Source organism: Protopterus annectens, chromosome 2.part2 (assembly GCF_019279795.1).
Source record: "Protopterus annectens isolate FY-2018-M chromosome 2.part2, PAN1.0, whole genome shotgun sequence".
Taxonomy (NCBI): Eukaryota; Metazoa; Chordata; order Ceratodontiformes; family Protopteridae; genus Protopterus; species Protopterus annectens.
Window position 1 is genome coordinate 415,851,283 of NC_056730.1, and position 26,640 is coordinate 415,877,922.

General features: G+C 40.3%; 1 protein-coding gene across 1 annotated transcript in view; it reads left to right on the top strand.

Moving 5' to 3' along the window:
- The window catches only part of MCCC2 (methylcrotonyl-CoA carboxylase subunit 2), a 1,233,028-nt gene that overhangs the window by 903,578 nt on the left and 302,810 nt on the right, over nucleotides 1–26,640 (top strand). The gene's annotated exons all lie outside the window — the stretch shown is intronic.

Below are 26,640 nucleotides of genomic sequence, written 5' to 3' on the forward strand. Positions count from 1 at the left end.
ATACACCACTGAGAGGTACTAATCTATGAGTCTATGAGTCTATGAGAAACCTACTGGTCAAAAATTTCAGCTCCAACTTTACTCTCTCTCCCCCCTCAACCTTCCCTCAGGAAATACCCTCAGATACAACTCTCCCTGGTATCTCTAAAGAACAGATCCTTAATGCTCTCTCTAAGGCCAAGAACACTGCATCAACGGGCCTAGATAGTATCCCAGGATGCCTTCTAAATAGCATGAAACATGACCTATCAGGCTCTCTGGAATTGCTGTTTAACTGTAGCCTCCAACAGGCTTCGTGCCTCATGAATGGAGAACAGCAACAGTCATCCCTTAGTACAAAAATGGGCCATCTACAGACCCTGGAAACTACAGACCTATAAGTCTCACTAGTATTTTATGTAAAGCCATGGAAAGAATTATCATGATATAGTAGACCTCCAGGCACTGGACCCAACCCAGTTTGGTTTTAAGGGAAGGTCATGCCTACTCAACCTGGGGAACTTCTTTGAGAAGGTCACCAAAGCAATGGATGAGGGCAAAATGGTTCACACTGCTTGCTTTGACCTGGCCAAGGCAATGTGACACAATACTTCACTCGGGCATTGTTCACAAACTCAAGAGGTTAGGTAAAACCTGTACGTCACCCGGTGGATAGCCAACTGGCACACACACACAGGAACCAGGAAGTTAGAATTTGGGAGTCCACCTCTACAAAGAGGCCAGTCACAAATGGAGTCCCTCAGGGATAAGTCCTTAGACCACTTCTTTTTGGCATTTACTTCTCTGAAGTCAAGACCAATGTCAGTGGTCTCTGGCCAGCTAAATTTGCAGAGGATTGCAAATTAGGAGCTGTCATTGAATCCCACATGGACACAAATGTTTTCCAGGAAGGGCTGACTCTGACAAACAACTTGTGTCAGAGCCATGAAATAAAACTAAATGCCAAGAAGTGCATAATAGTATCCCTCAGGAAGCTCCACCCCTGGTAACTGTCATATTGACGACACACCCCTTAGAGTTGACCCAGTAGTCAGAGACTTAGGGACACACTTAGGCAGTAATCTAGCCTTTGACAGTCACATGTCTACAATAGTGAGGAAATCATTCTATGTTGTGCAACTTATAAACAAAGGCATGGCATCTAAGTCCAAGGAAGTCGTTGTTCCACTGCATTCAGCATTCATTAGATCTTTCATTGAGTACAATGCCCCCTTTGGTATGTATCTAACTAGACATATCCAACAACTGGAACATCCACAGAGGTTCTCACTAAAAGAATACAGGACGCAAGTAGAATGTGCTATGCAGACCGCTTCAAGGCCCTATCCCATTATTCTGTCTCCTGCAGAAGTCTTCCATGTCAGCAACTATCCAACTTGTAAGATATTACATGCTAGTACTCCAGTGGATGCTGACAGTCCAGTGGTCCATTCTCTATCATCATATGTCCATGCCAATATGAGTACACCCATTTGTTTCTCCACTTCCTGTGTTTCTCCACTTCCTGTGATACTAAGATAGTGCAAGATTGCTTCCTCTGTAAGAAAATTATTCTGGACTCTCAGAAATCGTCATCTCAAAAACTCTACAACAGTAAGTGGAAACGGTTTTCCTTTTGGGCTGCTGACAGAAATCTCGACCCCTTCTTTGCTACAGTTCAGATATTCTTTTGTTTTTATCATCTCTTTTCCAAGACAGTGCCAGTTTCTCTACCATAAAGCTGCAGTTGGCGACCATTTCCAATGTTCATGTTAGTAGAGCACCTACCTTTTCCTCAAGACTATGCAAGGCCTTCATGAAAGGTGTTTTTCTCCTCAGGCCCCCTGTCAAAGATTCTTCTTCCCATTGGGATTTGACTATAATGTTGCAGTGTCTCACTTAAAAGCCCTTTCGAGCTGGCTCATTCCTGTGATATTAAGTTCCTGTCCTGGAAGACAGCCTTTCTTGTGGCCATAACTTGAGGGTCTTGGAATTACAGGTTTTATTGTCAAAGCCTCCATATATAATTTTTTGCAAAGACAGGGTGGCCTTGAGAATTAATCCTTCCTTCATGCCCAAGGTAGCCACTGAAAATAACATCAATCAGTCTATTCAGTTACCTGTCTTTTTTCCAAATCATTCCAACAAAGGTGAATATCTCCTCCATACCCTGGATGTACATAGAAAGTTAAGATTTTACTTGCACAGGACCAAACCTTTCAGGAAAACTGATCAATTGTTTGTAGCCTTCTCTCTGGACAGACATGGTCAGGCAGTGTCTAAGGTAACAGTTTACAAGTGGATTTCAAACTGTATTTCCACCATTTATTCTCTCAGGTGCCTAGGGCTCACTCTCTCAGGTTAATTGCTACCTCGTCAGCCTACTCTGCAAGGGTGTTTATAGATGACATTTGTGCTGCAGCCACTTGGTCCACTCCTTACACCTTCGTTTCACATTACAAAGTGGGTGTTGCCTCCAGAAACAGAACATCTTTTGGTTCCAGAGTGCTGAGGCACATCCTTCCATAGGGCCTCCCGGGATTCTATTTTAGCTGGGGATTCTGATCCAGTTGTGAGGAATAATGAAATGGATAACATTAGATCAGCAGTTATGTACTTACCATAACATGGCATCTGTATTATCCTGTTTCGTTATTCCTCACTTCCTGCTCACTTTCCCCCCATCCGTGCTCTGAGGGTGATCTGAGGAAGCTTGAGTCTTGGGCTCCTGGGCTTCGTTTCCCTTCTTTAAAGTTTCAGGTATATATTCTCTGGGGTTTCTCCAGCAAACTCGAACTGAGAGAGTGCAGAAGGGGATTATGGGAGAGGGAGGAGTTTGAGCCTTGAATCTATGTCGTGTGTAGTGCCGGATCAGATCTGACATTGGATCCAAGACCCAGTCGTAAGGATTAATGAAATAGGATAACACAGATGCCAAGTTATGGTAAGTAAGTAATTGAACTGTTGTTTCTCTTCCTCTTCCAATCTCAAGACAAATTATTGATGTTCCACCCAGTCAAAAGGAACAGGCATCAATTTAAATACAATTGGATCACAGCAACTTAAACAAGTCAAATTCAGTGCACCAAGTTTCGAATGGTCATGGTTGAGTCCATACTTCCCTTTCTGGGCAAAGACAATTGGATGTGCTCATTAGACCTTCAGGATGTGTACTATCACATAAAGATGAACAGATGATCCAGAAGGTACTTATTCCATCTGGGAGCCAGTCATTACCAGTTCAGAGTTCTGCCCTTTGGTCTCACCACAGCCCCCAGGGTGTTCACCAAATGTATGGCAGTAGTAGCAGCTCACTTGAGACTGTAAGGATTCCAGGTGTTTCCATATCTGGATGACTGGTTCATTACCACCCTAACCAGGCATCAGTTAATAAGGGCAAGAGATCAGGTTCTCCAGACATGTTCTTATCTGGGGATAGCTATAAACTATGATAAGTTTCAACTGGAACCAACTCAGAGTTTGGAATTCATAGGAATTCATAGGAGCACTGTTCAACTGGATGGGAGAAAGGAAATTCACCCCAGGGATCACGTCAGTCGCCCTGCTAGACAGGGGTCCAGGAAAGTAAATAATGTGGGAAGAAATAGCCAGGGAATTGTTATGGCTAGGCTTGTATAGGCCCTAGGGCTGATATCATTGAACGCAGAGTCAATGATAGCTTTACTGCCTCCCTCAAGGGTGCAAACTGTGAGATCACAGGTCAGAAAAATAATCTGCATTACCAAAATTTCTGCTTGCTTGGTCCTTTAAACTCTAGGATCAAGCAGCGGCAATAACACTAGTAATTTTAGCCAGATTTTACATGAGGATTCTACAGTGGATGCTAACAGCACAATGTTCAATACTTTACCAACCCATGTCAACTGTGATACGACTCACTCACATATGCAAGAGAGATCTCTGGTGGCAGATTCAATCAGATCAGGTGCTACAAGGCCACCTGTTCATTTCATCTCAAACCAAGGCTATAGTGACCACAGACTCTTCCCATTAGGGATGGGGAGGGGCACTTTCTGGGGAAAGCAGTCCAAGGCACTTGGTCCCCCAAAGAGACCAATTTGCATATCATTGTCCTATTGATGAGAGCAGTGCTTCTAGCATGACAGGCCCTTCAGAATGCTCTCCCTTCAGGGACAATTGCAATTCAAACTGACAATATGGCAGTAGTTTGGTACATCAACAAACAAGGAGGGGCCAGAGCTTATCCCTTGTGTCGAGAAACTTTTAGTGTGTGACAATGGGTGATTTCATCCAACCATTTTCTCATAGCAGAGCCATTCTGGGGAAGTCCAGTGTGATAGCAGACAAGCTGAGCAGGTATATTCTTCTACCTCACAAGTGGTGTCTCAGTACAAACGTGACAGAAATATTTTTCAACAGTGGGGCTAGCCTTGTGATATTTTTGTTTCTCCCGTGAATAATAAATGCAGTAGCTACTTTTCCCTAATCCCCCCATGGGGGAATCACCAAGGAATGCTCTACTTTGGCCCCCTGGTGTGTACAATATGCTTATCCACCAAGCCTGCTAATTCCAAAATTCCTACAGAAAGCTGCCATATTGAAGAGCAAAGTCATCTTCATTGCAACTTACTGGCCTCGCCAGTTTTGGTTCCCCTTCCTTTGACCTCACTCACTTCTCCAAGGAAAGAACTCACAGAAACAAGACCCATCCATCATGAATGAAAGAAGAACACCAACACAGATGGAATGTTATGGTAAGAACATACCTTCTTTTTACATTTACTGGATGTTCACAGACAATTATGTTTTTACCTGCATAGAACAAAAGACATAAGAAAAACGGACCAGTTGTTTGATTTGTGGACTTGAAATTGGGAAAAAACAGTTAAGTAACTTTAGCCAGGTGGCTAACTGATTGTATCTCAATTATGTATAAAAAATTGGCTGTTACTTTACCACAACCAGCACAAAGTTCATTCAACTACATCTATGGCAACTTCTTCAGTTTTTCTTTGTAGGACGTCCATGGACAACATATGCACAGTAGCTACTTGGGCTACTCCCCATACCTTTGTTACTGATTACAAATTGGATCTGGTCTCCAGGGGTATCATTTGGCTCAGGAACTTCCTTCCTTGAATCCATCAGTTGAGGATCGAATGAGTATTGACATCATTAGATAAAGAAGTTATGTACTTAACATAACATTCCATTTGTGAAGTCCATTTTCATTCTTCCTCAACTCCCCACCCACCAACTCCCATCCTTTACAAACTTCTGGAAGAATGAGTTTTTAGGGGACATCACTGTCCTTTGTATTGAGCTCCAGATATAGTTTTTTTATGTGTTGACTGCCTGCAGCTTTTTATCTTCCTTTGTCTGTGCATAATAAATATTTCCTTTCTGACAAAAATCAGCAAATAAGATCTGAGGTAACTTAGGGTTGGTGCATTATGGGTAAGGGAAAAGCTTGAGAGCTTTTTGTTACCACAATTTTAGCAACTGCTGAGTTGAATCCAAGGGATTGTATCTGAACCCATCAGTTAAGGAAGAATGAAAATGGACAACAAGATGGAACATTATGGTAAGTATATAACTTCTTTTTATCACTTGCTGGATAGCCAACTGGCTTACAGATAGGACCCAGAAGGAGGTCAGAATAGATGAGGTGCTCTCCACCAAGAGGCCAGTCAATAGCGAGCCCCCGCCCCATTTCCCCAGGGCTTGGTACTGGGCTGGTTCCATTTTGGCATCTGTTTCTCTGAAGTGGAAACAAAGGCTGAAGGTTTGTGGCTGACTAAGTTTGCAGTTGATTGAAAGCTGGGAGTTATCATTGACTCCCCTGAAGACACTAGCATTCTTGAAGAAGGCCTGTTTCTGACTAACAAGTGTTGCCAAAGCAATGGTCTTAAATTCAATGCTAAGAAATGCATTAATGTACCCTTTGGGAAGTCAGCAATCCTGCCTAATTACCCTGTTGATAGTATACACCAGAGTCAACCCAGTGGTCAGGGATCTGGGTACGCATGTATACAGCAGCCTTACCTTTGACCACCATGTGGTCACAGTGGTGAGGAAATCCTTTTATATTGTGCAAATTTCCAAGTAAGGGCATGGCTTCTAGGTCCAGAGAGGTCATTATCCCAGTCTAATTTTCTCTTATCAGATCAATCATAGAGTACAATGTTCCCTTCAGTATGTACCTGACCAGGCATATACAGCATCTAGAACAACCTCAGAGGTTCCTTACAAAAAGAATACAAGGCTTAACAAACCTGCCTTACACAGAACATCTTAAAGCCCTTTCCCTCTACTCAGTCTTTCCCGGGGATGATCTATGCCTGGCTTACAAGGCATCAGCAAACACCACACACATGAATTTCCTGCATATTTGTAAGTCAAACAGTACCAGAAATACAAGGTGTAGGGACCTGAATTTCATTTGTGACTTAAACAGAACATGCTGGAGTGATAGATGTGTTCCAGAGACTGCCCTTCCTATGGAACAGGCTTCCCATCCATGTGAAGCTGAGTTTGTCTATTACCCAATTTAAGTGCAGCCTAGATCAGTGGATGGGGAATAGGAAATTTACACAGGGCCTGACACCCATATCCCTTATGGACCGAGGTACCTTATGAATGCCTGGCTCTCAGTGTCCTAAGCCAGTGCAACAAACAAAAACAGCTACACTAATCAGCACTGTGGGAAAGGAGATTGTACATTCAGGTGGAGGGTGGAAATGATATGCAGCAAAGATACCTAGTTTGCAAGCATATGGTTAATGTCATTTGAGTATTGGAAATCCATGCTGTAAATAGAAAGTTACATATTTTCCAAAGAAAGAAACCAGAAGGTCCTGTAATGATGACCATGAGTATTATTATGGAGGATCCATAAAACTAGCCTTCATAACCATGTGCTACAACTAATGTAGTGGTACTGAAGGCACTGGGGAGGAAGTTAGAGGTATGTTCTGGACCTCTAGCCTTGGTCCTGCAAAGGTGCAAAAGCACTACTTGAAAAAAATTGTGGTGATGTTGTGCAAATAATGTATTATAGCACTGGGAACCAGGACTGTAGCCACTGACTTAAGCTTTAACTTGCACCCCCACACTGTTTCCCCTACCACTGCTTATGTTTAGAAAGTAAAATACACATCTAAATTCTGCCCTCTGTACACTGAAGAAATTAAGAACAGTTATAGTCGATTGCTACATTCTTAAAGAAAATTGCTTTTCAGATGAGTAATGCAGTCTATAAGCTGGTTATGTACATTTTGATCAGTATTTAGGCCTGTGTATACCGTAGAGCTTTCTAAGAAATGGTGAAAAAATATACTCATTTGAGTATACTGAATATGCCTAACTGCACACTTGTAAAGTTTAGTTGTCCTCTACTAGTCATGCTTATTCTGAATTTTATCCAACATCACCAAATTCCTGCCAGTTCATGCTTCTGACCATCTAGCTATTTGGCGTCATATGCCAATACTTTTTCACTAACCATCCTCCCCATATTCATTTTGTCAGCAGCTTGCCTGCTAGTAGGGTTGCTGGTTATTCCTGTCTGGCATGAAGGAAAGTCTTGAGGCAGTCATCCATAACCCTAGAATGATAAGTGGGTTTCTATTTCTTCTTCCTAATAGAGCTTCAGGGAAGTGTCTTGATACTGGGGCCAGAGGCACTCATGTGCTGCAATGCAAGATGCCTGAGATTTTTTTATTTGAGCTGTGTGTTCTTCCTTTCTTGCTGTGCTGTAGCCTTTCCTCTGCCCGAATCAAAGCCACAGTTGGGTCTCCCCTTTGTTGAGAGCAGGTTATGGCCTCTCTGTTTTTCATCCCACATTCTCCCAACTCCACCACTTGCTAAACTTGAGATATTGGCAGCAGAGTCTGCTATATAACCCCTATGCTGCTGGTGCTGGTCCTTAATCCAGCACCATATTTTTAACCCGCTTTTTTCTCCACACAGCTAACCCCAGTTACACTTCTTGCTCCATGGGTCTACCTACCTCCCCATTTCTCCCCTGGACCTTCTTTGATAAGGGTTGGGGCCAACAAGGAGATTGAATCATCCTGAAATGGTGTCATACTGCTGCTATCGGTTTTTCTGCTTTTAGTCCCCATCCCTCCAACATTCTGACAATTGGATGTACAGTGGATGATCAGTGCTTCACCACCTCTCAATTCAACAGATTGACGATGTTAGCAAGCTGTCCCACCCATACTCAGTAGCACTCTGCAGTAGTTTCCCCAGCCTCCATCAGGGAAATCATACCACATTGTATGTCCTGGATGTGCACCTCTCCTCTACTGTCTGGGAGGAGCACTTTCATGCTCCCCTGCCATTGTCTCAGATGCCCAAGCTGCTAATTGAACTTAGGTCTCTTGGGGCCATAGTCAGGGCTTCATCCCTATAGGCCACAACACTAACTATTCAATCACTATTTTCTCTTTGTAACATTGGTAATGAGTAGTGACAGCATTCCTTGCATTCATTTTATGCAGACCTGCTAACACCAGGGATCTGTTATCTGCACAGCCGTAGATGATAGAAGATACTTGTGCTATACAAAATGATCAATCGGCTACACACTGTTATTGGCATTGTGGGCACAACAGATAGTGCTAATATCAGGCCACTGCCAAATGTTCTGATTTTAATAATGTGTTTAGGAAGTTACACATCTTGTTAGTCCACTCATACACTTGCAAATATACCTCATAGCCAGACTGCATTCATATTGTGCTTTTTCCACTTTAGTCAGGTTCTGTTGCAAAATGCACAACATGATACCTTACTGTCAGCTGTGTTAGAAATCCAGAGCTTACACACAGCTCTGAAGATGTTACAGTTTTTGGGGATACCGGCATCAAAAGGATACATATTCAACATAAAGACATAGCATTACTGGCATATATTCACTCTCCTGAATCAAGTCGGAATTCAAGAAGGTATTCATACCCTCCCTCTATTGGTCTGTTGAGGACCTCTCTTTCATAAATATGCAAGTCACAGCTGAAGCTCAGCTCAGATCCCTTGTGTAGTTCACACTCCAGCTTTGGTACAAGAGATGGCTTTCAGTAATGTAGAGGTAAAAATAGATCAGGTGTACTCAAAGATGATTAAAATAAATGAAACATTGAAAGAGGATATTAACTCAAAAAAGGCTGGAAAATGGAAGAAGCTTTAAGCAGCTATTCAGATGAATTGATAAAACTGCAAAAAATTCAGAGGACGAAATGGTGAAGAAGCTGGATGAGTATGAGACTTCTCAAAAAGAGTGTTTTCAAAAAATGGTAGAATTAGAGGACATAGCATACTTAGAAAACGTGAGATTTGCTGCTGTTCCAGAGAAACTGGAACAAACATACTGTATTAATTTTATGAAAGCACAAATAAGCAGCTGGACTGGTATTCCATAGCAGGCTTTCTTAATTGAAATGGCACATCCAAGTGTATGCTGCAAACATGACCATGAGAAAAGCAGCCAAAACCTGTATTAGTAAAGATGCAGTCATACCAGCAAAAAGAGTTGATCAGGACAAAAATGTAGCAGAAGGGCAAAGTGTTAACAACTGGAGACTATAAAGTTCTTTTGGAAAATAATTACTCAGTGTACACCAGGCAGAGGAGAAGCAAATTTATCCCAGTAATCGGGAAATGTCAATAGGCAGGTGTGAGACTCAAGTTGCTGTATCCAACTGTCTTCAGAATATTTTTTCCTGGAAGATCAAAGACATTTTTTATGCAGAACAGGCTAAGAGGGAAATACAAAAGTTTGTCCAGCAAAAAAATGAGCAATCCTACAGACTTCTGACAGTAAAGCACATAGTGAGTGTTTGCCAGTGAAATATTTTCTAGTGTTCCAAAAGAAAATGCTTGAGAGAGAGAAAAAAAATCACAGGAGTACCTTGGACTTGAACTAGAATCTTGTGTTGGGAGATGGAGTTGAACTAGTAGTAGTCCAGCAACACTGAAGTTAGTTAATAAATATGAGACTGTAAAGGATCAGTCAAGATTGTGAAATATGGCTTTACAAGAAAAAGTGTCTGAGAAAGACTGAACTTTTGTTGACTTTGTTAAACTTGTGGGTGGACTGAAAATCATATACCCCACTTCATGTTATTAATGTCTAGGACTTTAAATAAAGTAACTGTAAGTAAAACAATTCTTATTCATAATAGTATATATGTAAAACATTTTATGCTATAAACTGCATGTGTTACACTAAAGCAGATTTGTGTAGTATGTAGTCAGAGGTATCTAAAATGACAGGGTGGGTCGAGTCTTTTAAGTAATTATTGTATGTTTTAAAGATACTAAAGTAAGCAAGTGCTTTTTTAGTTTTAAGAAATGTAGGCATTGCAGTATAAAAGAGAAGAAAGGCTGGATGAAAGCAGTTTAAATTGATAAGCTATAATCTTGGGTTGTTGAGTTGGGGGATGGATGGTAACTTGCATTGATTATAGTATATATTATAATTATATATTAATATAATTAATATATATTTATATATAATATACATAATATATATTGAGTTTAATTTTATTCTCTTATTTTTGTATAGGTTAATGTTTGGATTAATGTCCTTGGGTTTTTTGTGTACGCAAGTGGCTTGAAAAATAAGAAAACATGGTGAATGTAATGAGAAGGGTCTAAGTCTGTTGCATATGTAATAATATTAGCTTGTTTGTTTTCTTTCCTTTAGGGGATCAATGTTCAGTGTAAGTTGAGAACTCTGCAGCTGAGGGCAGTTGTACATTTTGTTCTTATGTTTCCATGGAGACAAGCTGACTACATGTGCAGGCAACTAATATTGAGAGTTCTGAGCATTGCCTGCTGAAGGAAATTTAAAAGTAAGAGTCTACAAGAATAAGCAGTTCAGTAAAAGATAAAAATTTGAAATTATCAGAAGTGAATAAGAGATGACTTTCATAGTATTTGGCAGAGTAATCTGGAATTTTCGGAACAGGGCAGTGGAAGCATTTGCATTTCCTGATACAATAATAATGTTAATTAGGAGGACATGTGAAGGTTCCGAAGCAAGAATTAAAGTGGAAGGGTTCTTGTCTCATAAGCTGTGTCTGAACAGAGGAGTCAGACAGGAGTGTCCTCTTTCCCTTTTGTTGTTTGCTTTATATTTGGAGCTATTAGCAAAGAAATTTAGGGACTCAGATATTCAAGGATATAATTGGCTTGGTGGTCAAGAAAAGTTGGCTTTATATATAGACAATATTAATTTGTACTTGAGAAAATGGGCAAAAGACGTCTCAGTGTTGTGGAACATTTCAAGTTTTTCGAGATACAAAACTAATGAAGATAAAAGAAGGTTATAATTATATATATATATATATATATATATATATATTAATTATATATATATATATATATATATATATATATATATATATATATATGTATATGCATCTATCTTCCAACGTCGACAAGTCAAAACGCCGAAAACGAAATCACCGACACCACATAACCGACATTTCACAAACACGAAACCTCACATGCCCGACAAACCATAATCCCGGCAAGCAACAAACAAAACAAATCCCGGTCAAAAGCACACACAACACAAGCACACCAAAATCCTTACAAACCAACACTAAACCTCACATACACAACTACCTACAACCTTAACCCAAACCCTAACCCTAAGGTCCGCCACTATCGCACACTCACCTAACCCGCCTAACCCTAACTCACTTAACCCGCCTAACCCACAAACTATCACAGTGACACTTACCTAGCCCGCCTAACCCTAACTCACTTAACCCTAACCCACAAACTATCACAGTCGCACACTTACCTAGCCCGCGCCTAACCCTAACTCACTTAACCCACAAACTATCACAGTCGCACACTTACCTAGCCAGCCTAACCCTAACTCACTTAACCCGCCCCCCCCACAAACTATCACAGTCGACACTTACCTTACTCGCACCGTCCGTCACTACCATACATCCACAGCCTTTTCCCATGTCGATGTTCTCAGCCGGGTTTTGATCCGTCAGTCTTCTCCGTTGATCTTCTGGCCGGTGTTCTCGCTGTCGGCGTTCTGACTTGTCGACGTAGTCAGATAGAACCATATATATATATATATATATATGTATAATTCTGTACCTATACATGAATTGGTTCAGCAATACCCATATTTTTGGGGACATGATAAAATTAAGTATTTAGGATTATTGATTAAAAAGGCTTCTGTTATGGTAGCTAAGGATATGTGGGAAGAGACTAAACAAAAAGATAATATAGAAAAATGAGAAACTGAAAGATTTTGTTATAGATGTGGATAGCAAGGATTAATCAGTGAAAATATGTAGTCCCTTTAATCTTATATACTGGTCAGGCATATTTCTATCAACCAGAGAAGAAGTTGTGGTCAGTAATTAGTTGAAGTAATTTATCTGAGAGAGGAAAAGGTCAAGGATCAAGTAGGCTAAGTTGATCCTTCCAACAGACCAAGGTGGTTTAGGATTACCTGATTTGAAGGAATATTTAGAGCTACAAATTTAAGGCTCATATGCATAACACAAACAGAAAGAGGTAATTCAAAATTGAAAGAGTTGATGATGAAACAGGAAATTCATGAAATAAGGAGAGTGGGGTTTTGAATGCAGATCCTTAAAGAGAATAATAACAGCCATTTGGAATATTGTATAGTTTTTTAAGAAGTAAGCCAACTCCAGAATGGAGAAAGATAATTTCATAAGTAAGAATGACTGGAATAGGCAAAAGTAGGGTAGACTTTACTGGAGACAACTGACAAACTAATCAAGGTATTGGAAGGAAGTAACTAGAGAGGGAGTGGTAATAGAATTTGAAGAGCCAAGAGGACATTTGGACTGCAAGCTAGAGACTGCCTTCCTACAATGGATTGATATCAGAGTGTAGGGAAAGGGATAGTGGAATCCTAAGTGAAGACCTTTGGTAGAGATTTTAGCTGAATTGAAAACAGAAGCTCTGTTAAAAAGGAAATAATTAGTAGGGCATATAAAATATTACACAATTACTTCAATCAGAGTGGGTTTGGAAAGATTAGGAAGACAGACTGGATACACAATTCACAAAGGAACAATGGGAGGACATATGTATGCCTCCCTAGTTTGCAACAGTGTGTGGAAGATTTAGAATTTTTTGCTTGGGAGTGTTTGCATAGGCATTTATATACCCCAAGCAGACCCTACAGAGTTTTTCCTGAGGTAGATAGCAAGTATTGGCGATGTAATGGGGTACATTTGTTTTGGGAATTGGGAATGTAATGAGTTGGCAAACTTCAAAAATTCCCTACAGGGTATTCTGACAAACATATTGGGTGAGCAAATGGATGTAACTAAGGAAATGATTCTTTTGAACTGGGACACAGTGTCTGTCTTGCCTAGACATAGTAAAGCTTTGTTAAGTTTAATTCTGGTGGCTGCCATGAAAACATTTACTAGACAGTGGAAGTCAAAGTCTAAACCAACTGCATTAGAAGTACTGAATATTGTAACTGAGATAAAAGAACTGGAAGTGGAATCTTAAGAAAAAGGTTGGAGCAAATTGCATAGAAATAAAGGGAAACTGTGAGAACAATGCACGCAGCATAGTGTTCTGTAGAAGAGTGAGGTTTAAGGGAAGGCAGGAATTGAGCAGTTTATGTAATGTTGGAAAGGTGGTTAATTAAGAAAACATGGTGGGGAGCATGTTGGATCCTCAATGATGTAAAAAAAGGGATCAGAGGACATTGAAAGGAATGAACAGTCAAGAGAGTCTGAGTAAAATACAGTTAAGAACTCTTTTGCTGGCAGACTCGGTACTAAAGAAGTCATATGTGGTAAAACAAAGTGAATGAGTTGTGTGGTAGTGAGGAATGCCAGGACTGACAGAAAGCAAATTAGGCAGTGTTGAATACATCTTGAGAAGGATAGACGAGTCTTAAGTGGCTGGACAAATGTGAGCAAATTATTTGATATGGAAATAAACAGATGGCAGTAATAAAGGCAGGATACCTAGCTGATTTATGAAGAAAGGTTGGTTGTTCAGTTGTACTTTCTGCGGTTCTGTGTGTGCTTTATTTGTAGTAGAGTAAGAAAGAAAATACTCCTAGAATGTAATGAGCAGCTTATGAATTTCTACAGAGAGAGAGAGAGAGAGAGAGAGAGAGAGAGGATGTGGAAGATGAACATTTTGCCTATATTTATCAAGCTGCTGCTATATGTTGAATCTGTAATGCACACAGATGCTGGCCCCACTGCCAACCTCTTTGCACTCAAAATTGCTTTAAAATGTACTTATACACAAGATTAGCTAGTGTACCCAAAGCTCTTCTTTTGATCTGTACTGGAGAATAACTGCTTTGTCAGATAGACTTAGCCCCTTCCCCAGCAATAGAGTTGACCATTACCACTCCTTGCTGTTGTCTCAGATGCTAGGTCCACTGCTTAAAACCTTGCCACCAGCACTGCAATCAAGGTCACAACTGTATTTTCAACTGAAGCTAAGTCAGCATTGCCCTTTGAATTGTCCTCAGCAGCATGCATCTTTATCAGGTCTTAAGCGATAAGGCAGCTGCACTGCAAAGGATAAGGTTAATGTCCTTTATTATCTGTCTGCATAACGGGTTGTAGCTTAGGTGAGGGAAGATTTATTTCTCAGTTTCTGTTTGGTACTGATTTTTTTCATTTTACCTGGGAATCTCCATCAACATACAGGTGTCCTCTTTAGCCTCATTTTGCAGTATCATGTTCCACAAGCTAGTGATAGATACATTAGTTAGTATCTAGGCAAGCAATGGGAGTAAAGCAGTAAGTCATTAATCAGTCCTGAGCAGTAAGTACATCATTCCATTGCAGGACACACATGCGCATGCACACACGGGGTCTATGTTCAGTAGTGTGATCTCAAAGTTGGTATATGTATGTGGGGATGGCATAGGCCCCCCAACTCGGTGCGTTTGATATACTGGGGTGTGTGTTTCGGTATCCATGTTGGTCCACTGTCTCTTTTCCCTGGGTAAAATATTTGATGAGTTAACATTTGCTGAAGTGAATGTTTGATATTTTAAGTTCAGTGAACAGAGGTTTGATGGATTTCTCATTCGATGACTGAACATAGGCCCCACACCCACATAGGTGCAATTTAGAAACTTGCCAATCCATTTGCCACATGTATTTGATTTGTGAAAGAAAGCTGAAAACCTTGGTAATCATATAAACAAACAAACAAAAAAAAATATTGGCCAGTAATCAGTGTGTCAGTCCTCAGCATGGACACTGGTGAGGGATGTTCACTTGGAACAAAGATAGATACACACAGTATTTCCAGATGCAGCTCTGTGCACCAAGCACAGTTTCCCTACACCTTCAGAGCACACAGGGAACACACTCAGTCCAGGGGCTGGGTTTCCCTCTCTCAACAGGCCCCAGTACGACTCCCCACTAGCACAAATGTAGAGTTGAGTCCTCAGCCGAGTGTTCCAAGCCAAGTCTTCCACCACCCTCTTTGTGAAACCAGTGCTCTGTGTCCCTATTCCAAGTAGTGGACGCACACACTCTTTGAGATTCGATTCTTACACACACACACGCGCACACACACACACGCACACACACACACACACACACACACACACACACACACACACACACACACACACACACCCTATCTTAACATCCAAAGCACTGTAAACAAAACTACAGAATTGCACTCATGGATCTGGCTCAACTCACCTCATATCTGAAACCTGGCTAAAGCCTCACATCTCTAACTCAGAAGTCCTAGCCCCAGGCTATAACATCTTTTGTGTAGACAGAGCAAATAGAGGTGGGGATGTTGCCATCTTCTACTCTGATCAACTTAATCTCTCCCCACTCTCAATTTCCTTACCTTGCTTTGCTCCTGCAGAAATCCTCATTGTAAACTGTCGTCTTAACTCGCATAAAAATTTGCCATTGCATCTGCCTATATCCCTCCAGTTGACAACATCCCTATTCTCGAAAACTTTCTCTCCTGGCTCACTCAATATGCTCCATATGAAACCATTATACTTGGTGACGTCAACATAGATTGGGCCTCACTTTCCTCCTCATCTCCTACTCATAGTCTAAATCTGTACAGTTTCCACCAACTCATATCTTCCCCTACTTGGACTAACAAAAATTTACTTCTGGATTTGTTATAGACTGGATCCTTACATCAGACCCCAGTCTCTGTCACAGCAGTGGCATTCTTCCTAACCTCTAAGTGACCATTCCCCTATTTACATCCACAGATACTCCCAACATTCACCCAAAGAACACCTTTATAAAGAATGTCACAATCTAACTCATTTTGATCCAGACAAGTTTAACTCTATACTGTTAGGCATTCTTCCTAACTCTCTAAGTGACCATTCCCCTATTTACATCCACAGCTACTCCCAACATTCACCCAAAGAACACCTTTATAAAGAATGTCACAATCTAACTCATTTTGATCCAGACAAGTTTAACTATACTGTCTAACATCAATTGGACCTTCCTTTATAACCTCCCCCTCAATGAAGCTGTAACTACTTTCAATAAAATATTTTCTTGATATACTGAACAGCATGACTCCATCCAGAAAAATCAGGGTAAAATCAAACTGTGCCCCTTGCTTACTAAGTAAACACGCTCTATTATGCACCAGAGGGATGCTGCCAGGAAAGCCTGGGTCAAAAATAAAACTCCTCCCCTACTGCAACACTACAAAAAATTTAGAAACACGTAAAAAACTAGTCATCGAAGACAAAAAAAAAACATTCTTTGCCTCCAACCAATGTAGCCCACATACTAATCCTAAAATATTCTGTGCCACTACCCTGGTAACCTCCTACTTCTAACCCCTTCCCTCTCAACACTGCCATAGAGACTACTGGCTCTATTAAACAATCACTTCATAGAAACAGTTCAAAGACTAACTCAACAAAATTCCACTGTCTCTTCTCAGCTTTTTACCTCCCAGTCCTCCTTCCTCCAAAACATTCTGCTTACAAACAGTTCCCACTACCCTCATCAAATCTCAACTGAATAAACTCAAACCCTGCTCTCCCTTTGTTGACAATTTACCTGCTCACTTCCTTAAAGTTGCTGCTAATTCTATTCCTACCCAGTCTCTATTCTTATAAATCATTCTATTATCGAAGCTCATGTCACTGACATATGGAAGTCCTTTTACACTATCCCTCTCCAAAAAGGAAGCATCTCCGCTGACCCATCCAATTATCGTCTGATTGCTGTACTATCCCCCCTCTCTTAAATTCTCGAAAAATGCATCCACACTCAGCTACTTAAACACTTGCTTGATAACAACCTACCAACTCCCACCCAGCATGGCTTTAGACCCCACTACAGTACATCTACCGCACTACTCTCATTCACCCAAACAGTTGCAGAAGCCTGTGATAAAAACCTACTCATTTTCTGCTTATTCCTGGACCTCTCCAAGGCTTTTGATACTGTCTCTCACTCTAAACTGTTAGCTACACTTTCTAACCTTCATCTTTCTACCTCCTCTATAGATTGGTTCTCTAGCTACTTATCTAATAGACAGCAATCCATATGCTGGCAAACTGTCTCCTCCCGATTTCTGTCTGTCTACTCTGGTGTTCCTCAATGTTCTATTTTGGGTCCCCTCTTGTTTAATATTTTCACAAACAAATTTGCTCTGTAACTAACCTGTCTACACTTTTACAGTATGCCAATGTCTCCACCCTTATTACCACCGCCCACAGTATCCCAGAACTCCTTGTTCTAACCCATTGAAACCTGGCTCACTGATAATCAACTAATATAAAATCCTAAAAAAAGAAACTTCTAATTTTCCTTCCTAAAACAGTAGCAGAACTTAAACCTTCTTTCTCCATTACCTCCCTTAACAATACCATCATCACACCTGAACCCTGTACTAAATTATTTGGTGTCACCATCGACAACGAAATAAAATTCGTCATACACATCAATCAATGCATAACAAAAATTTACTTCTGGATTTGTTATAGACTGGATCACCACATGGACCCAGTCTCTGTCACAGCAGTGGCATTCTTCCTAACCTCTAAGTGACCATTCCCCTATTTACATCCACAGATACTCCCAACATTCACCAAAAACTAGGTCGTCTGTACCATAATCATAAATTGCTTTCACCCTCCACCAAACCTTCCCTAGACGTGCCTCTTCTCTTGCTCTGGCGTCTGTATGCAACCCCAGTCCTTACTAACCTTCAAGCATCTCTTTTTTCCCAATTAGAGCAAACCTACAATAGAACTGCTAGATTTACCTCCAGTCTCCCCTATAAATCCCACCACTGCCTCACCCTTAAGTCATTACTATGTCCTGAATTCCCTAAACAACTTCTCTTCCACAACTGCCTATTACACACTCAATTCTCTACAACCCCACTTCCTGCCCCTCCATCTTTAATTTAGTATCTCAATATAACCCCATACATCAGCTTTGTACATCTGACCAACAACTTCTGGATATCTACAAACCATCAAAATATTTTGGAAAGTCACTTTATAAATACTCTGTAGCTTACACCTGGAACTCCCCTCCTCTTAATATAAGAAGTATCCCCCATAAGTTCCAATTCAAATTTTAACTTAAACACTACCTACTAAAGACTTGGACCTGTCCTTGTCACGCTCCAAATTGATTTATATTGCTTTTTTACTAAATCTACTTTCTTACTTTAATTATTTTTCTGTTTTCTCTGTTCTTTCTCCTTTCTCTAATAATACTATTTTCTGTATTCCTGTATCATGTACTTGTAAATATTTTTGCAATCTGTGCATACTTCCCATATTCTTGTACTCATAATTATTTTAGCATAAGAATTATCTTGCTGTTACTTTATGTATATACTCAAAGTAGTACACAACTGTTTCATTTAGTTGACTTCATTTTGACGTATAATGTCTTGTTAATTTAAATATTGTAATATAAGATCTTTTTTAAATGATTGTAATTATATTTGGAGCTTTTCTTCTCAGGACTCCACTGAAAATGGGCTCTTGGCTCAGTTGGACCAACCCGGTTAACAAATGACAATAAATAAATAAATAAATAAATAAAGGCTGGCACAGATTTACTAGCTTTGCCCCCTCTGCCCAGGCTGTAGATCAGGTAGGTACTGCCACCAGAACACTCCAAAGCCAGCTACTCTAAGGCTCTTACAAGGGTACCCAATTACACTAAGTAAAATTAATACTAGTACAAATGGTAGTGTTTGATCAATGCAGAAAGGCTTTCAGAAGCAGCCACGGTGTCAGGAACAATTCTGGACCAGTTACTAGGTGATTGCAGGGAACACACAGTCCCTCACCCACACACAGCATGCACACCTATGGCCAATTTGGAAGATCACCATTTCATGTACAACATGCATTTGGGATGTGGCTGTAAACTTTACCAACTGTTGAAAAGCTGAATAGGCACTCAGTGGACATGTAAACTTCATGTAGAAGGCACCACAGCTGTGGATCAAATTGGAAAACCAAGTGCTTTGAGGCAGCATTGCTGCATGAATGAACATTCATTTTTCATGAAGTTTCCATCCTAAGGTTTTAAGGATTTGTAAGTGATTATTTGAAATTTGTAATATAATTGCCCCCTGCTTACACCATGCAGTGCAATTGCTAAATCATTGTACTTGAACAGAATCCAAACCTAACAACCCATGTACTAAATCAAACAAAGAGATCATGTGCCCAAGGAACCCTTTCAGTGAATCACCTTTGGGATGTTCTCTTCTGAGATCCTCTTCTCCGTAAAATTCTTGTTCTAACTCTTGCCCTTCAGGTATGTGAGCCATTTACTAGCACATGCTGTAATACCATGAATCTGTGTTCAGTCACTGAATGAGAAATCCATCACCTCTGTTCATCAAACTTAAAACATCGAAGGTTCACTTCAGCAAACGTGCAATCATCAAATATTTTACCCAGGGAACAGAGTTGGTTGGCCAGCATTAGGAAATTTGCCCTTTTTCCCATTGTAGTGTGATCTTGGGGTTTGTGTATATAAGTAAGGGTGGGGGGGTGCAGCCCCTACATTGGAGGGTGTGTGGGGGGGCATATCTCCCCACCTGGGTGGGTTTGATATACTGTGGTGTGTGTTTTGGTATGCATGTTGGTCCGCTGTCTCTCTTCCCCTGGGTAAAACATTCAATGACTGAATGTTTACTGAAGTGAAAGTTTGATGTTTTAAGTTTGATGAACAGAAGTTGTAACAGGAAGGCTTTTCACTCTCTGTCCCTCTCTGTGGGAATATTTGTACATAGATATCACACAGCATTTTAATTTGTTAATTAAAATGAAATAAGTTGTTTTGCTTTACGGTTTGTTTCATGTGGTCTTTATATTTTTTGTGAGCACAGGAGATTTGCAAAGTATGATTGCACTTGCTGTGCTGCTAGGATTTCAGGATTGAAGTGTGTATGCCAAAGCTAGATTTACGTAGAAATTATACACCACATACATCAGTGCCAAAGCAGTGTTAGCCTTTGTAGGGAAGAGGAGTAACTTTGAAAAACTAACTAGCATAGGTTGTTGGTGTCTGCCACAGTAAACCACCCTCAAGCTACAGAAGGATCATTGAGACTTTCCTGCATATCAGAATCAGAAAAGTACTTTGTCCTTCCACTTAAAGAAGTCCAGAAGTGGATTACCCTCCCACCAAAATGTTCACATACATGTACATATAGACACACACACACCTATATATTACAGAACTTTTCTCCCAAACTCAATATTATCAACCTATTGTATAATTAATTTGTATTTCTACCTTAAAATATTTTAACTGAAACAGCCATAAAGTACTTGTAATATTCTGGAGCTTCTTTAGCAGGCCTCTGCTCAAACTGTCTGGTTAACAAATGGGGGGGGATGTGTATATATATATATATATATATATATATATATATATATATATATATATATATATATATATATATATATATATGAAAATACTCATAATTTAGCATACACACACACACACACATACAAGTATTCATGGACTAATTTCCTTCTACATTTCATTGAGCTCACATAAAATTAATCTTGAGTAGTTAACTTTTTAAATACAAGATTTTTAGACCTGCCTGGGCGTTCCCACAGAGGCTGTCCTTACAAGTTGAGAGCAATGGGCTCATATGATTTCCATAATGGGGGAGGAGCTGTAGTTACTGAAGTACAGGTTGTTCTCACTCACAAAGAGAGCTTAGGAGGGCATAACCATTGTTTCTGGATAAAGGTAAAGAGGCAGATACAGGCCTACCCTCTTCTGAACAGCTTGGACTTAATTGTGTCCGCCACCTTCATAGTCTGAGCAGGGCCAGTGTAAGCATTTTGGGGGTCCCCAGCAAATTTCAAGTTGGGGAGCCCCTTAGGCACTTCCAGTGTAAGTATCACTCTGTCAGTGCCACCCCTTGTAAGCAACCTTTTAGTTCATGCTGCAAAGCTTTTAGGAGTAGTACACACAGTCTGACCTGTAGCTACAATGCTCTTACATTACACCAAGGTTATGTACCGCAGTATGTTGGCCCATCTCACAAAGGGACATTCACAGTTACTGTCATTTAGATAAAACAATGATGCATTACAACAACTCTAAGTAACTGTCTAGACTTGGTGAAATGGCACCCTAGGCCTATTGTTTCAGACCCCCAACACACACACACACATACTCTGCAGTCCTCCTCTCTGTTTCCCCCCATGTTAGGCTCCCCATATGATGCACATTACTTTTTTTCTTTCTTTTCTCACATTTTTCATTACTATTCAGCTTTTTCAAAACACCATAACTTTCTATATGCTCAGAAGTGCATTGTAAAGTTTTTTCCTTTTTACACAACCTATTTATCCAATGATGGTATAAACAAAAATTATGATCAAAGATAGAAATTCAGTGTTTCTGTTCAGCTTTAGTTTTCCTGGCATCCTTTCAACACAAGTTTCCTAACCAACATAGCACAGTAGTAATCATTCAGGAAATAGCGCAAAAAAGACAGGGTCCAAGAAGCCATAGGGTTATAGATGCTCTGGGATGCACTGTAAAGCATTTTGCCAACCTTTTAATCCAGTGGTGGCCTAAACTAAAATCATGAATAAGAAAAGAATTTCAGTCTTATTTTTATTGTCTTTCAAGGAAGCCATTAAGTTGTGCCCAAGGCTAAATTCTCAAAGCTGACAAAATAGTAGCTCATAATAAACTAATAATCCAGTTGTTGTGAGGATGCACAGGTCTATCCCAGAATACTGCCTGCCTCCCTAACCTCCCCCCAAAAAGACCGTCACTGCCTATGTATCCCACTGGTGCTAGAGTAGGATGAAAGCAGGCATACAAATTGCTGCAGTCATGTATTTCAAGTGATTGCTGACATATATATGCATAGCATGCCTCCTCACCCATAGCCCCCAAAGGCAGCCACCAGTATATGTGCCTGAAGTATGATTGTGAGGAAAGTGAAAAAAAAAAAGATTACAGTAATGTATTCTACTTCATTGCTCCTAGACAGTACACTTGCCCGAACAGAAGTTGTAGCAACCTTTTTTGTACACCTGTGAGGTCTGTCAAAATAGTAAGACAAACATTAACCACACTATCCTTAGCCCAAGCATAAGCTATACTTATCTCCTGTGCACACCTCTAAGGTTTGACTGTGATGAAAATTAAATATCTAATAATAAAACAATCCCCAGCCCCTCCCAAACACACACACACACACAAGCTACAGTAGTTTTCTGTACACACACATCTAAGCAGGGCTGGTTTTAGAATGGGTGTAGTTCAGAACAGTGGCCATTATCTTTATTTTAAAAGGGTCATATCACAGCCCTGTTCAGGTTAAAGAGCATAATCAGAAAATTAATAAATTTTTTCTCCTAATTTTTCCCCAACCAGCAACAGCTTTTGTGGGCCCCCCCCCCCCCCACATAGTCAAGGATGATTAAGAAAACCTCCCATATCAATTTATACAGTCTAGAGACTATAGGCAACCAGAATCCTAGAAGATCTAACTGAATGTTTTATGATATATTTTATGCCTTACCTTTGAAATATAATTACTTATTAGCTGTGGTTTTACTGATACCCAGAAGAATAACGTATGTGTCCTAGCATTACTGGGTGTGTGCACAGATAAAAATCAGTGATATTTTTTACAAAGACACACACAAGTATAAGCCATAGCAGTATTAGTTTTGTACTTATTTCAACAAATAGCAATACATTGTGCAACACTGATGCTACCACGGTTTACTATGACTTATGCAAATGGCAGTCAGTCGAATGGCTGATGTTTGAAATCACAGTTTCCAAGGGGCAGGAAATCGAACCAACAGTGGTCGACCGAGGTTTGTCGAGTTGCATGGTGCACTTGACCATTTGACAAGCAGCATCCTGAGACTGTAGAGGGAGGTCCCGCTTCAGTGAGGAACAGGGAAGTAGCCCATTTCCTCACTGTAGTGCGATCTCAGAGTTGGTATATTTAATGTGCAGGGGGTGTGGGGGATGCAGGGAGGGCAACCCCCCTGCAAAATAGTAGAGGTAAGCTAACTAACATGGCTGGAAGACGAGAATGTCGTATACACATTTTCGTGTTTACCATTTTCGACATTCCGGTCTTCCGATGTTTCCAAATGCAGCATTATTTTCCGATGTTGCAACTGTTCGACCCAACCCCTTTCCACCATACCATAGTAAACCACTGCCACACCATATCAGTGACTGCTGTTCAGCAGTCATTAAACAGCATCAGGTGTAGGATGCTTTTATTTACCTCATCGAGGAGTAATGCATATATGTCACTGTCCCTGATTTTGCAGACCTTCCCTGATTTTGCTTATAATTTTGCTCTGTCCTTTGTAAAAACTTTGATTTGCTGGTAAATCATTCAGAATTACAGACAGTCAATAAATCCAGACATCAGTTTCATACTTATTGTCCAAAAAAATGCATGTTGATGCAATAGCTGTTATTCTATTAACTTTTTAAGTGAATTAGAGTAATATTTAAAGTTTGTGCTTGATTCTGAGACTATTCTGCTATTATTTTTGGCACTGAGATGAATTCTTTGGAAAACAAGTTGAGAGTTATAGTATTGGGTGTTCTGCCAGTATTTATAAACCTCCATGAAAGAGAAAACCATCCCTGAGGAAGGTATGCGCTGAGATCAGTCACTCTGGGCTTTTGCTCTCTGTAGTGCTCATCTTGCTCGTGTTCATTATCAGCTTTATCCTGAAAGGGTCATATCGCAGCCATGTTCAGGTTAAGCCGTAGCTGTGAAATTAATACATTTTTTTAATCCTTATTTTTCCCCAACCAGCAGCAGCTCTTGTGGGGCCCCCACACAGTCAAGGATGATTAAAGGATCCCCTGCAGCCATTGGTATTGCAGGTACCTAATTCTGGCTATGTTGTTAGTTTTAGTGGAGATAATGTCCACCAGCAGGGTTTGTGGCACTACATCAGTGGTAAAATATTTAATGGAATTGTGAAGCCTATTACCTGATAAAACACTGTTACTATAACCAGAGATTTTTTTGAATTTTAAAGGAGACACAGACATGTTACAAAATATCAGGATAACATAACTTGCTGTGGTTGAGGGCCCCCCAGGGACTTCAGGATTTGCTGGTGCCTAAAGCTGGCTATGAGTCTGAGACATGCCTCTCTGAATGACTGTGTATTACTAGGTAGTGAGGGGACAGTGGCTGATGCAGTTATTATGATCTCACAGAGATTATTTGATTATTTCAGACCCATCACCAAGCTGTAGTGTGATGAGTGATTTCCATCATTTAAATAAGTCTTTCTGTTTCAAGTCAAACCCAGTATGACTGTAACAATAGATGATTTATTGATGAGTTGGAGAGCATGCATTGCCTCCTTATTGCTGGGCGCATAGGGACTTCCAGGAATTGAGATTTCTCATCAACCTGAATGAGCTGACCATGTTTATTTTCTACCTAACCTAGTCAAGAGGGTTGCTCCTCTTGCTGCCATCAGACACACATATATAGTGAGGTACATAGCAAACAGGGGAGTGTGCACTCAACATCTGCTTGGAGAGGCATTTCCAATGTGGTGATGTTCCACAGATTGTGACATCCGTATCACAGTCAGTCACATACTGAGGGACGTGTGTGTGCTGGCTGGCCAAGCTGTAGCTCTGAAGTGTTCCTGATGCTAGATGTGGGGATGGGGATGCTGTTTGACTGTGGGCTTCCTGGACTAGGGCACCTGGGAAATTGATCTCTTCACCACTTGAGATTATGTTGCTACCTCACTCTGCTTCACTAAGTAGGACAAAGGGAAGCTAGCAATAGACATCTCCCTACATGATAGAGAAGATTCCTGTATGTCTTGACACAGTTTCCTGTTATTTTCTTCATTATTTTTAAATAAAGTTTGACACTTTTTGCTAAGCATGTACAGTTGAACCTAGCTGATTCTTAATTACAAAAGTAGTTAAACCAATGTGCTTCTGGGTCAATATAACATTCATATCATACAGTGGCATACATTGTCATCTAAATCTTCAAAAAAATTAAGAAATTGAAGGTTAGTGTCAATTCCCCTGTGAGGTTCTCAATAGACTCTCAAACTGAAAAAAAATTAAGGACCTTCAGAAGGTAGATTCTGACTCACACTCCTGAATCTTGGATAGTAACCTATTCCACAGGATGGGAGCAAGATGTGAAAAATAAAGTACTCTACCCAGTCTTTCCAACTGCGCTTCTGGAATGGCTGCATTCCAGCTCCAGATGAACAAAACTGTCTCGTACTAACATAGTAATGCAGCAGGTCTTTCACATAGACAAGACCCAGATCATGCAGGGGATGGAAAGAAATTAAAAAATGCAGCACACAGCAACAGGTAGCCAGTGCATGTCCTTAAGGGACAGGAGTGATGTAGCAAGTAATTGGCAGACTGATAATTTGCATGGCAGCTGAATTCAAAACCTATTGCAAATGTGACAAATCACTGTCTGTAAGCCCCAGGTACAGACCATTGCAGTAGTCTAAGCTAGATATTAGTAGTGCATTTACCATCATATGATGGTTCCATCAATACAGACAGTGCTTAATCCATTGTAATTGTACATTGTCCACTGTTTTAGCACACTGCTTTGTGACTAGCTGTGCTGATACTAGCAGGAGCTTATCAAACGTTCCTGTAAGGAGATTCTCCATATTCCCCTTCCTTTGAAGAAATGCTGTTATCCATGGGCCTTGAACCTCATGGTCAACAGACATACCCATCCCCTGAACCAGATATTTAAGAGTCTATCTTCAGTTTTCCAGACATTTTGCTTTCTGGTGCCTTTTGTTTCTGCAAAAATAGTTGCAGGCCATTATTTGTAGAAAGCTATTAAAGGGTTTGGTTGGTTGTTAGGATTAACCCATATTTCCTTCTGAATGTGGTTTTTGGAGTTGTCCCTTAGTAAATTAATAAAATTCCTTGTGTTCTTTTGAGTTCAGAAAACAATAGGAAAGGTACTTGGACCAGTAGCGCAGGTTTTGTCTATAAAGTGTGTATAACTTTAAGAAGACAGACAGTTGTCTGATTTACTTCATGTAAGGATAGGTTAGATGTGGCAGGCCCTTTCTAAATGGATTGCTAGCTGTATTACCATATTGTCATTTGGTATCAGACC